We start from the raw sequence: 12395 nt of genomic DNA on the forward strand, positions 1-12395 counted from the left end.
GCGATACTGGTATGCTACTACTGTTCTGTTTCATTGTTTGTTTCTCATTTACTACTCTCTTTAAAAATAAATAAATAAAAAAGTAAAAGAAAGCAGATGTATAATGAAGTTCTGAATATCTGTCCATATGTGGTTATGTCTGAAGCCTGATTCTACTCTGATGATCTTGGTATGATCATAAAAAATTTCATAAAATAAATCACGTTAGAAAGGAAGGTAAAGAGGGGTGTTTACTCATTGTCCATTAACAGACAAGCTGGTTAGCCTGTGTAAGAGTGTGAATGCATGGATATGTGTGCCTCTGCTAGAAAATCTCCCTTCAGGAAGTACTGATGGCTCTTCAGTGTAAACTCAGCACCTGGCAGGACATATAGGAAATAAGTCGATGATGATGAATGAATGACTCTCAACTAGTTAAAAAGTAACTTAAATTGAATTCCAACTTCCTGTATTCTAGATTGGCTCAAGATTATACCATTAAAGCAGGAAAAAGAGCTGCACAGGATGATCTGAAGAATGCAAGTATATTAAATGAACACTCATTTGCTGAGCACCTGGTGTTAACGAGGTCACAGCGTCAAGCCTGTACAGTCAATGTCCTTTCCAAGAGATGGTTGTCTTAAAAATATATTTAAGGACCAAGAAAAAAATATGTGGTTGAGCTCAATTTCTTTCCTATTATAAGAAAAACTTTGTGCATTTCTTTTAATGGTAAGCTAAGAATAAAGCATTGCTTTACATAGTACATATTCAACCACCAGCACAAAGGTTAACACAAAGTATGACAAGGAAAAATAGAAAATACTTAAAACAGAATCCATTACTCAAATTTTAGTTCGACACACTGGGAGAAACTCCTCTAAATTCTTAAAAACATTCATGGGCAAATAAATAAGATACGACTGTACTGAAAGAGCTCACAGTATTTGTACCTCCTCCAAGTTTTTACAGTTTTTGTGTTTTTATTTAGTTGAGTATTCTTCACGTTTGACAATGAATTATGAGAATGATATATGCAAATATCACAAGAGTTTTTTCAGTGAAAAATTAATAGAAAACTATGTGAAAGCTACAAAAGAAAATTTCCTGATACAATTGTAAAACCTTCACTCAATTAAGTAATGAAAAAATTTTAAATGGGTTGATATATTTCAAATAATTTCAGATACACATGTTCTCCTTTAGATATGAGCCCTCCCTACCTCAATCCAATATTTCCACAAAGTTTGTACATTCTTCTCTTAGATTATTTATTGTACATAAGACAAGGCAAACCAAATGGGTAAGAGCTGGAGTATCTATATAGTGCATCATCCAAACCAGGGCACTTTTTCAAGATTGAGTAAAGTCATAGTAATTACATTTGGGTAGCAAAAGTAAAGAGGGACCATTTAGGGCAAATAGAGTCATTGTGGTTACTCAGGAAAGCTTTGCTGAGGCAAGACTTGCCAGTGGGGAGGAAGAAACAATTTAAGGTTTTTGAATCATGTTATTAAATGATCAGAAATTCAAGAAGCTTAGTATAGAAGTGGGTTATGGCTGGATGGGAGGAAGGCGAGACTGAGCCTAGGAAAGTGAGGGTGTTTATAAGGCACTAGGAGAGGAATAATGATGGACAAGACAAGGATAATAACAATAAAAAGATAAAACCAATATAAGAGATCAAGCCATTAAAGTCATACCAGTTATAAAGCTAGTCCAAGTAACTACACATAATTGTACACATTTCAAGACTTGATGGGTGAATGTTAAGCATAGCAGAACACCTGCCAGCAAGACAAACCAAAGAGAGCACAAATTCTAGGGCAAGAGCTGTTTGTTCTCTATCCATTTCTTATACTTTCTGTTTATGTGAGTGCCAGGATCACAGACATGCACTTCAGTCCAGAAATAACTGGAGCTTCCCACATTCTGCTCATTGTCATGCAAGGAAGGCATTGGTAAACCAAGACGCTCTGTCGCTCCTGGGGTAATTTATGCCATCGACAATTGCTCTAGACACCACTTGGTGGCACCAGTACCCTGAAATGATTGCAGGCAACCTTCGCATCCTCCTTTGTCTATTGAAACAGACCTGAAAACTAGAAGAGGAGAATGTTTAATGTAATAAATTATTATTTCAAAAATTCCTTTAATGTATACACATATAGATTTTTCATAAGCGTGACCATGTCTTTCATGTAGGAATTTTCTTATCTAAGACTCCCTTTTTTGTGTAGCTTCCTCACCCAATACCACCATAACTATCCCACTCCTCTCAGAAAACCAATTTTAACAACCTAGTATGAAGGTTGTTACTATAGTCGGTAGATGGATGATTGATAAGATATGAAATGGTATGATAAATAGTCAGATGCATACATATCAAACTTTCAACATTTCCTTGGTCATTGATTTATAAAAGAGGCTCATACTATACATTCTTCCATTCATCTTGTTTTTCTTCCTCAGCAATACTAGATGGAAATTGTTCTAAGTCAACTGCTGGTGCTCCACTCTTTTCAAAGGATATATAATATTCTATCATGCAGAATATCTTAACATATTCAACAATAACAATATTGAAGGACATTTACATGATTTCTTTTCCCTTTTTCCTTTTTGACACAATAATACTTTATGGAAATATTGTGGATATATTCTATTTCTATATTATTTTTATGAGTTAGATTTCTAGGAGAAGAATGGTAATATGAAGAGTAAGTATAAGCAACCTTTTTTTTTTTTTAAGAAAGTTGCCCAATTTACTTCTAAAAAGCTAAAAACCCATTTCCAACAGGAATCTATTGAAAGGGCCCTTTCTTTGCATCTTTATTAGTGATATGTTGTTTTGGTTTTTGCTTTTTGCAAGTTCGGTGAGTGCAAAGTTATCATTCATAAATCACTATTTTAGTTTTTGGTTTGCTGATTCATTGTGATTTGTGACTACCTTTTGAGATACTTTGGTCATTCTAATTTGTTTCTTCACAGCTTTTCCTCAAATCAAGACCTTTTAAAGGATCTCTTACTTAGTGAAGACACTAGAAAAACATTACTAAAAAAATTTTAGAAAGAAGAAAATAGGGTTTATCCTAGTTCCAAATTTCTATATGTAATATCTGATATAAACTAAAAGTACAGAAACACCAGAAAACAATTTTTCAAGTACTCTTCAATTCTGAAATGTCCACTCTGAACACAGAATGTATTTAATTTTCTCTTCATATGAATTGTCTCTCTCTTAGTGGTTTATTTTCGATTGGACGATGTGCTTTGCTGTATACATTTAAGTAGAATTAGCTTTTAAATAGAACAAGCCCCATTTATTTGAGTGTCATTCAAAATACTTGCTTGAAAAAAACCCAAAAATCAGTAGGGAAAGGAATTGTATTTTTAAGCTTCTAAGAAGATTTTATAAATAATAGAGCCTGGAGAACAAAAAAAGCCATAAAACGACTTGACAGTGTCCTTTTAAGTGAACATATGTGAGTTTTATGCATCCATATGTGTTCACATATGCCCTACATATGCACAGCCAGCTGCTGGCCAACCAGATTATTCAATGTGTATGTTTACTGTAAAACAACCCAAAAGTGTTTGGTCTCTTTGTTAGAGAAACAGCTCATAATTTCAAGTATACAAATGTCAGTTGTTTCTCATTTCTTTTTTTCCAAGCCAAATGAGCTGTTGATGCTCAATTTGGCAGGCTCCTAACTGAGGCTGACTCCTGGCCAGCCACAGAAACCAGGCCCTAAAAGTTTGGGAAATTTTTACAAGGATAAGGAGCTTTTCCTTAATGGCTCCCTAACCCATAGGAAGTTTTCTTAGAGCCTCAGCCAGTTCTTTCCCACTCAATATTATAAAGGATAACCACTAACAATTCTTAATACTAATGGATGGAGTTAGGGTGTGAAATGAGGGTATCAAGTCCTCCCATACTTTGGTCAGTACCCTTTCAAAACCTTCCATTAACACAGAAGAGGCTGAGGGCAGAGGGAGGAAAGCAGATGTTTTTATTAGTGGTAAGAACTTCAGCAATGAGACCTCAGCATCTTATGTTTCATTTCAGGTCTTATGATGGTGCCCTGCACCTTAAAATGATGATGTGAAGTTTGAACACATTTCTGATTGAAGAGGAAGGCTTTGGACTCGTGATATATCTGCTTCCACAATCTCAGTATTAAGCCCGTAATCACTATACTATTTTCTGCTACCTGAAGAGTTATAAAATGAAGCACATAAGAAGGCAGGTTGTAGTGAAAAGAGCTTATACTTTGGAGTGTGGGTTGCATTTAGTTCTGTCAATTTCTCTGTCATGATCTTCAAACATTATTTTTATGGATGCAGGTACTTTACCATATAATTTGCTCCATTTCTTAGTTCTATTCTCATCTTTGGAGAAATATAATTTTTATGATTCAACAATAAGTAACACTGAGCTGGTTTCTCTTTTCTTCCTTTGCACTGTGCTTTTTGGATGCTAAAGAGTCGGGATTCTATATACCACAGTGATGAGCCAGGAATCCTGGTTGTGTGACTAAAGGTAAGCAGCTTTACACTTCCAATTTCAGTTTTCCCATCAGCTGGATGGGAATAATAATGCCCATTTCCTAAGCTGCTAATGAAAATGAAACCCAATCACCCATGAAGAACAACGCACAATACCAGAGACACAGTAAGTGCTAGATAAATGTTGAGTTCCCTTCCTCCCCAGTTTCACCTTCCTCCCAAGGGTACATGAAAAAAGAAAGAAAGATGAGAACCAGGAATATTTCTTAGCTAAGGCAATAACCCAAAATTTCCCTGTTCCACAGGAGAGAAAGGCTGAATTCAATAGAAACAATTCATTTAAGATATCATCTCTTTATAGCATTAGCAGACACAGGATGAATAAGAATATATGTGCATATGTATGAATACATCCATAAATGCATATTCATTTATTTAGCACCTGTTGCATGTTCAGAACAGTGCATGGCATAGAGTATCCATAAATATTTCTTAAATGCATGAATTAAAACCAACTCCTTAGAATACCATCATAAATCCTTCTTAAGTGCTCAGCTTGCTGGCATTTGTTAGTGATGACTCCATACTTTCCAAGGTGAATGTCACACTACGGAAGTAGAGGTATCTGTTTTTACAGACTTACACAGCCCTTGAAAAACAATTAGAAGAATCTCATCCACCATCCAACTTGCCAACACGGGTTTCTCCTGCATCTATTTACCTCTCATTCCCTCTTCTCCTTACAACATTCAATCTCCCTGAAGCTTTCTATTATTTCCTCACAAGTGAAAAATAAAATTCATATCGCTGCAAGTGTCCATGTGGTTGGGGCAAAAATGAGCCACTGCTGACAATTGTGAAGAAGGGGAGAACAGCTGTTTGCATCTGGATATGGGGTAAGAAGGAACAGCTGCTGGCAGCTGACAGACAAAAAAGTGAGCAAGCAAGCAGCTGCTGGCAATTCAGAATCCAGTAAGCCACTCAAAATAATTGAAACACAGGAAAAGCATACAGGGCTTGGTTTAAGTACTTTACTGTATCCTGCTCTTCATTAGACCCTGCTTGTCTTTTATTAGAGACATTCCCGTGATAACTACACAAGGACTCCCTCCAGGAATACCACTCCCACTTCCCCATCCACGTCCTTTTGGAGAAGCAACCCAAGAGAGGTAAATCAGCACACGCATTTCTTCCAATAATTCCATGCCTATTTTTACTTGCGAGAAAGAAGAAGCCTATTGTTGGCAAAGGGAAGCCATACAATAGAGTCAACAATACAACCATCACAAGATTTGCAAAAATAATTTTTTTCTATGGTACAGAAACAATTGTTATTTTAAGGAGAAACATTTTAGAATTCTAGTAGGCCAACATAAAAATGTGACAATTTAGGTGTAATTTAAAGTTGTAAAAATATATTTTAAAGCACTATCAATGCTTTTAACATGTCTTTTCTATGTACATGTCCCTAGTAATAATACCTTAATATTTCCCCTATTTTCTTCCATGTTTTTAATAAAAAGAAGAGAAAAAAATCTTCGTATTTTGCATTTGGTAACAGAATGATTTTCATTTGCTTTTGGGTTTTAGACATTTTTCTAAAATCGGCTAGGATTCTGAGATAAATCTAAGTGGCCCCAATGCATGTCAGTCCATTCCTCATCTCTGTCAACACAGAAGCAAAACTTCTCACAGCTCTAATTTATAAAATTCCAACATGTAGTGTCTGGAAGACACATTGCTGGAAAAAAACTACCTTTAATGTTATTTATTAAGGAATTACACACAGGTAAATGAATGCAATTAAAGAATGAACAACTTGCTACTGTTTGTACTTATAAAACCGCTTGTATTTCTAAAAATTATAATTTTGAACATAGAGATTGGAAAGTTCTTATGATATTCATAGGCAAGAGTTTGCAAAGATAATTTACAAAGCAAAAGAATGTAAAATGTATACCATAATTAACAACAAGATAAACAGATAAGTATAAGAATTATATGGAAGGACGTTTTCATAATGGAAATACTCAAAATAGGATAGCACAGACAAAAATTTTAATTTGACTTCTCTTGTTACTTTTTATGTTTATAAATTATATAATGTAAAATATTTAAGTAGTAAATTATGGAATTTTTAATAAAGGTATGATCAAAATGTATGGTTTTAAAATTTTAAATTTCAAAAAAATTGATGACAGTAAAAGACACATTGCCATTAAACCCCTCTCAACACTCTCCCTTGCTTTGAAATCACTTCTGTCATTATTAGTACTACTTTCTGAAGCAGTTCTGGAAGTCCTTCTTCGTGTCTTTAAGCAGTGTGATTAGAAATGCAATACATGCTGCTGCTATTGTTCCTGTTGCTGCTGCTGCTGCTGCCACATGCCACTGAACAGAAAGGCAGAATTTTAAAAGCGTGGTGATGTGTTTTGTCCACCTTATTCACAGGATCTAGCACCATGAACTACCTTGCTCTTCCCCACAGTCAAAATGACCAGGAAAGATAAATGTTTTAAATTGATTCAGCACACTGAGGCAGTCATGACAAAGCAATCAAAGACACTCAAGAAAGAAAACTCCAGAACTGTATCAGAAGATGGCAAGAATGATGGGATAAATATGTTTGAGGTGAGGATGAGTACTTTGAAAGAGATTAGTAGCAATGCATCTTTTAGTGTAATAAATTCTTCTTTAAATTTAAACATTCATTGATCACACTTCATAAACACACTAAATTATAAGTATGAGGATAGGAGTCCTTGCTTGGTTTTTTAATATCACCTTTTCTCTCCAATATCTACCATATTTCTTAGATACCAGCAAATATTTACGAAAGAAGTAAATAAAATGAGTCTATTACCTACATTGTAAAACTTCCATTGTGAAGAAAAAATGAAACTCCTACTAACAGTGGCATATGTGTGACTAGAAAACTCAGTCTCCAGAAAAAGTTATGTAGAAACATATCTGAAGATGTACATTCACCATGTTATAAAATTGGTTTCACCATGGTGAGGTAAGTACCCCAGCCAAATCTGATGCACTCCTAAATTCTGAATTGGACGAGACAGAAAAATTAGTTAACTTGTAAATGTGTTCCTAACTGTTAGATGAAGATCTATGACTTGGGTCAAGAGAAGAGAGAGGAGTTTAGTTCCCAAAAGACTAATGTCACAAGCACTTGACCCTTCATTTCCCAACCAAAACAGCCCAAGGTGTTGTTCTTAGATATTTTGTGCTCCAGATGAGAAACTTTCCTTAAAGAAAAATTGAATAGTATTTCTATGGGCAACTCCCCTCTCAGGTTTAGGTTTTACCAACAGGTTTAAGCAAGTTGGTAAGAACATGAGCTGCTGTTCACCTTCAGTTTTACTCTTATATTCCTGCAACAGTAGACTCCAGAGCTTAAGAACCTTATGTCGTGTCCAAAGCTGCCTCTGAACCAGCCTTGTCTACTAATCTGTTTCCTGGGGAAATTGTAATATACTCATCATTCTACCATGAACATCTGTATACAAAGTCTGTTTTCCAGATATTTTGAAACTTCCCCAAGGTCTGCTTGTATAAAGTGTAAATGTTCCATGTGAACATGAGATACTCCTGCATTCTGAATGTGGAGTAACTCAAGACCTTGACAAATTTGTATGTTATCCAAAATATGTTTGCAGAGTTTTCCCTGTTGCCTATAAAATAACATTAAAGGAAACGTCTCGCTCCATAAATACAACTGTCGAGTGCTCAAGTGACTTACACTTCATCATCATCATCACCAGAACTGTAAAGTGCCCTTTCCATCCAAGACCAGATCAGAATGTACTAGGCATATTCCACATTTTTCTGAGGAACACACTAAGCAGACAGAACCACTAGGTTTTTCATTAACTTTCTTTAAATAGATGATGATGCAGTCATCTCCAGATATGATTTCTGAATCACAAATGTGATGGTTCATTACATGTATCACCTTGACTGAGCTATTGGGTACCCTGATATTTGATAAAATATTATTCTGGGTGTTTTTGTAAGAGCATTTTTGGATAAGAAACATCAATTAGTAGATTAAGGAAAGCAAATTGATCTGTATAATATGGGTGGGCTTCATCCGATCAATTGAAGGCCCAAATAGAATGTAAAGTCTGAGCTTCCTCTAAGAAAATAACACAGAATTGCCCCTGTCTGATGGCCTTTGAACTAATGCACTGATTTTTTTTCTTGCTTTTGTACTCAAAGTGAAGCACTGAGTCTCACTGGACTTGAAGTGTGCTGACCTTTCAACTAGAGCTACATATTCTACTCTCCTGGTTCTTCATCCTTCCTACGTGGACTGAAAATTTTTGACTCTCCTTGGTGTTCAGCTTGCTGATTTACACTGTCAAGGTCCATAATCATGTGAGCAGATCCTTTGTAGCTCCTCTGTATATAGAAACTCACATGCACACAAACACATGCACATGCTATTGCTCCTTTGCAGCAGAGAAACAGAACCTTGAGTAATACAATAATTTTTTCAACAATAAAATTTAATCTACTAAAATCACCAACAAAATACTTCCATGGTTACTTTCAATAAAGGCAGGGACGATTTGGAGCTAGGATCCAAATTCTACGAAGGAAGGTGGGAATAAAAAGTGGTGGGGACAAAATGCATACCCTATGGATTAAATATGGAAGAAGATTGGAATGGTGTCCATACTGCCCTAATTTCAAAATCATGTGGTGTGGAAGAGAATGGCCATTAGGGACATCCTAATTGTCTGAATTGTCTAGGTTTGTGTTCTGCCATCACTCACTTACTGTATTATATTGGAACTATCTCTAAACCTCATGTCCTCGATTGCACATTGAAAACAGTAATGTCTCGCTGTAGCTGTATGTAACCATGGCTGCACAGAGAAAGAAAATGATTACTCTGAGATGAGATTTAGTTCAGGCAATGAATGGACCCAGAGGGGCTGCATCTTGAGCATATGAGAGCCTCAGGGAAACAATAATCAGCTGAGATCTCTGCAGTTATTTATTTATAATTCAAGGATGTAAGAACAAAGACAGAGAAGAGAAGCATTTTGTGACATATTATATAGGGGCTTTGGGGATGGGGCTGGAATGGGGTGGTGTGTTATGTTGACCTAGTTTAGGCAATCTTATCAGGGCAGAGGGGACACCATGGCTAGAACAAACATCTTTGACAGGAACTTGCTCTAAAGTCTGCTGACGGTTTTTCAGCAGCTTCTACTCTAAACTCTAACCATGCATTTTGGAACATGGGAACTGTTGTTCCCCAAGGTCCCTTCCTTAGTCCACTCAGGTTCAGTTGCTCCCTTTGGCCCACGTCTCCCCACATGTACCCAAAGAGCTGTGAGGAATAAGCAGTGCAGCATCCAGTAGCTCCTGGAACATGGAGGAGCTTCATGAATTCTTCATTTACTCTTCATTAACGCGCCTTGATTTCCTTTCCTTTCGCACTTAACAATAAATTCTGGTCAGGCAGTAACCTTGTTTTGAGCATCTTTATATTCCTAGAGATCCTTTCCAGTTATAGTTCTCTAAAAATATGTGTTAGGTAGGGAATAAATAAAACCAGTAAATTAGAGTCATCACATTTTTATTCCCAGCAGAAAATTAACAATGATGGCTTCTGTAAAAGCAGTTCACCAGCATGTCTTCTAAAGGTATTTTGCAAAGTCATGATTTTGTTTTAGATGTTTACACTCCAGGGACTTTAATTAGGCATTCATATATACAGTACAGGGCTAGTACCTATCTACAAGTAATTCCATCCTTTCCCTTTGTAAAAGTTTCCTACATTTCTCTATTTCTCTCATTGTTCTCTTCCTTTGCAGAAATAAGTGCAAGACGATGCCATCTGAGTGGGTTTTATTGTGTTTGAGGGAAAAAAAATTTAAATAATGGCTTAAGATGTGACAACAATTATGTAGGATTACTTCCTATAAATGTAATTGGAAACTACAGATACTTAAAATATAGCTGTGATATGTATTTTGGTGCATAAATCTGCTTATTTTCTAAGAAAATGATTAAAAACATAATTTTAACAATGAGTTTACAAAAAACAATTACAAATTTGTTTTCTAAAGCACATGAAACTTGACTTTGAGTATTTTCTTCCATAATTCCCTTAAGCCATCCAAGTTATATTTAAAGCTACAATGTGACTATTATTTATTGCTCTTTGGTTTGCTATATGGTAAAAAAAATGGATTAATTGTATTCATACAATGTCAATAGACAGAAATATGCTAAGCATTTAAAACTTTTGTTTTAAAAATTTAGATCAAATGTTGGGATGTCTTCCCTTAAAGTTAATAAATAAGTTGTTGTGTCATATATATCATAAATTGTACTCTATGAAATAAATTTAAATTTAGAGTTTCTCATATAATTTTAGGTAGATATATGCCCAGAAAAATATCACCTTAATTTCATTGAAACAGAGTCAATTTATAGAGTTGTAGTACAGATCAAAACTAATCTAGTACAACTGAGATATGCAAAGAAAACATAGTGTCCTTGTTTCCTTAATCCTAGAAACTCAATTTCTTCCCAATTAATCCACCTCTGGTAAGTAAGCAGTCCTTCAAACTTGTTTGCCTCTCTACAAATATGTTATATGGTGTACTTGGGCACTGAGGCAACTCCACAGTGGCAAGAGTTACAGATCATCTTGGTTATCTTTCATCATGGAGTTCTGTCTGGTTCCTGCTGTGACATTATTGCCTAATTCCTGAAACAGTATCTGTTGAAATGGAACTAGACTTATCTGTCTTTCTGAGCATAATGCTGGCTTTCATTGTTGAAGTCAATGACAGGAAGCCAATTCTCTCTGATCTTGAGTTCTTTTGGGTTCTCTCTGTGCTCTTTCTCTCCTCCCCCAGCCTCCATGCTATCTACCTCACCCTCTTCTATGGTTTCTTCCCCTTGCTTATTGTACCCTGACCACACTGCCCTCCTTGAATTTCCTTGAGTGCAATCAGTTCCTATCTCAGATCTTTGTACTATTGTTTCTTCTGGAAGTCATGGCTTGCTTGGTTGCTTATTGTCCTGGAATCTTTGTTCCAATGCCACCATCTCTGTGACACAGTCTTTGATCATCTTATTTAAAACTAAGCATCACAGCAGATCTCTCACCTTTCCTTGCCTTATTTACTTCCCAGCCACTTACCATCATTCAATATAACCTATGCTTTGTTTACCTTTTTTAAATGTCTAGCTCTCTCCTGGACAACGTGTCTTCACTGTAGAGACGAGTACTTAGAAATAGTACAAAGGACTCAGAATTAATGTAATATTTGCATCATGACCTTGGGGTTGAATCAAGTACACCAGTTCCTAAAGTAAGGTTGAACTATGAATGGCACAATAAATAATAAGACTCTGAGTAGGATGGAACAGCTCTTCCCCATGCATTCATGCCTTGCACCTTTGGATTTCAATATTCTTCCCTTCCCAGTCTCTATTGGCTTTCATTGAACATTCCAAGTGTGCTAACAAATGACAAATATGTCTCTTTTGTGTGTCAAAAACATACTGGGTACCTACTAGAATTTTTGTCTTAGTAAAGATAACAAAAACTGCTGTAATAAAAAACACTTTAACCATATAGAAGTTTGTTTCTCACTGAGGTTATTAGTTAAATGTAGTGTGGACAAGTGTATTTTTGTCTCACATGGGGATTTAAGGACATGGGCATTTTCTATCAGTGTCTCCGTTGAGGTAGAAAGGGGGAAAGAAAGTAGAATAGATGTAACAAGTGTGTTACCATTTGCCCACGCATATCACATCTTCTCACCTGCCACTGGCCAGAACTATATCATAGCAGACCTTCAATCAAAGAATCAAGGAGAATGCAGTCTCCATTGGGGCTACTGTTCCTCTGTTACAATTTT

At 35.9% G+C, this 12395-nt stretch overlaps 1 long non-coding RNA gene across 1 annotated transcript in view; it reads right to left on the bottom strand.

The window, feature by feature from the left end:
- Window positions 1–1134: 1134 nt before the first annotated feature.
- The window catches only part of LOC102003199, a 161497-nt gene continuing 150236 nt past the window's right edge, over window positions 1135–12395 (bottom strand). Inside the window, exon 4 of the long non-coding RNA XR_001235327.1 lies at window positions 1135–2081. This is a non-coding gene — a long non-coding RNA (uncharacterized LOC102003199). The remainder of the gene's footprint in view (window positions 2082–12395) is intronic.

This window comes from Chinchilla lanigera, unplaced genomic scaffold (assembly GCF_000276665.1).
Source record: "Chinchilla lanigera isolate Chin_1 unplaced genomic scaffold, ChiLan1.0 scaffold00004, whole genome shotgun sequence".
In the NCBI taxonomy this organism is placed as follows: Eukaryota; Metazoa; Chordata; class Mammalia; order Rodentia; family Chinchillidae; genus Chinchilla; species Chinchilla lanigera.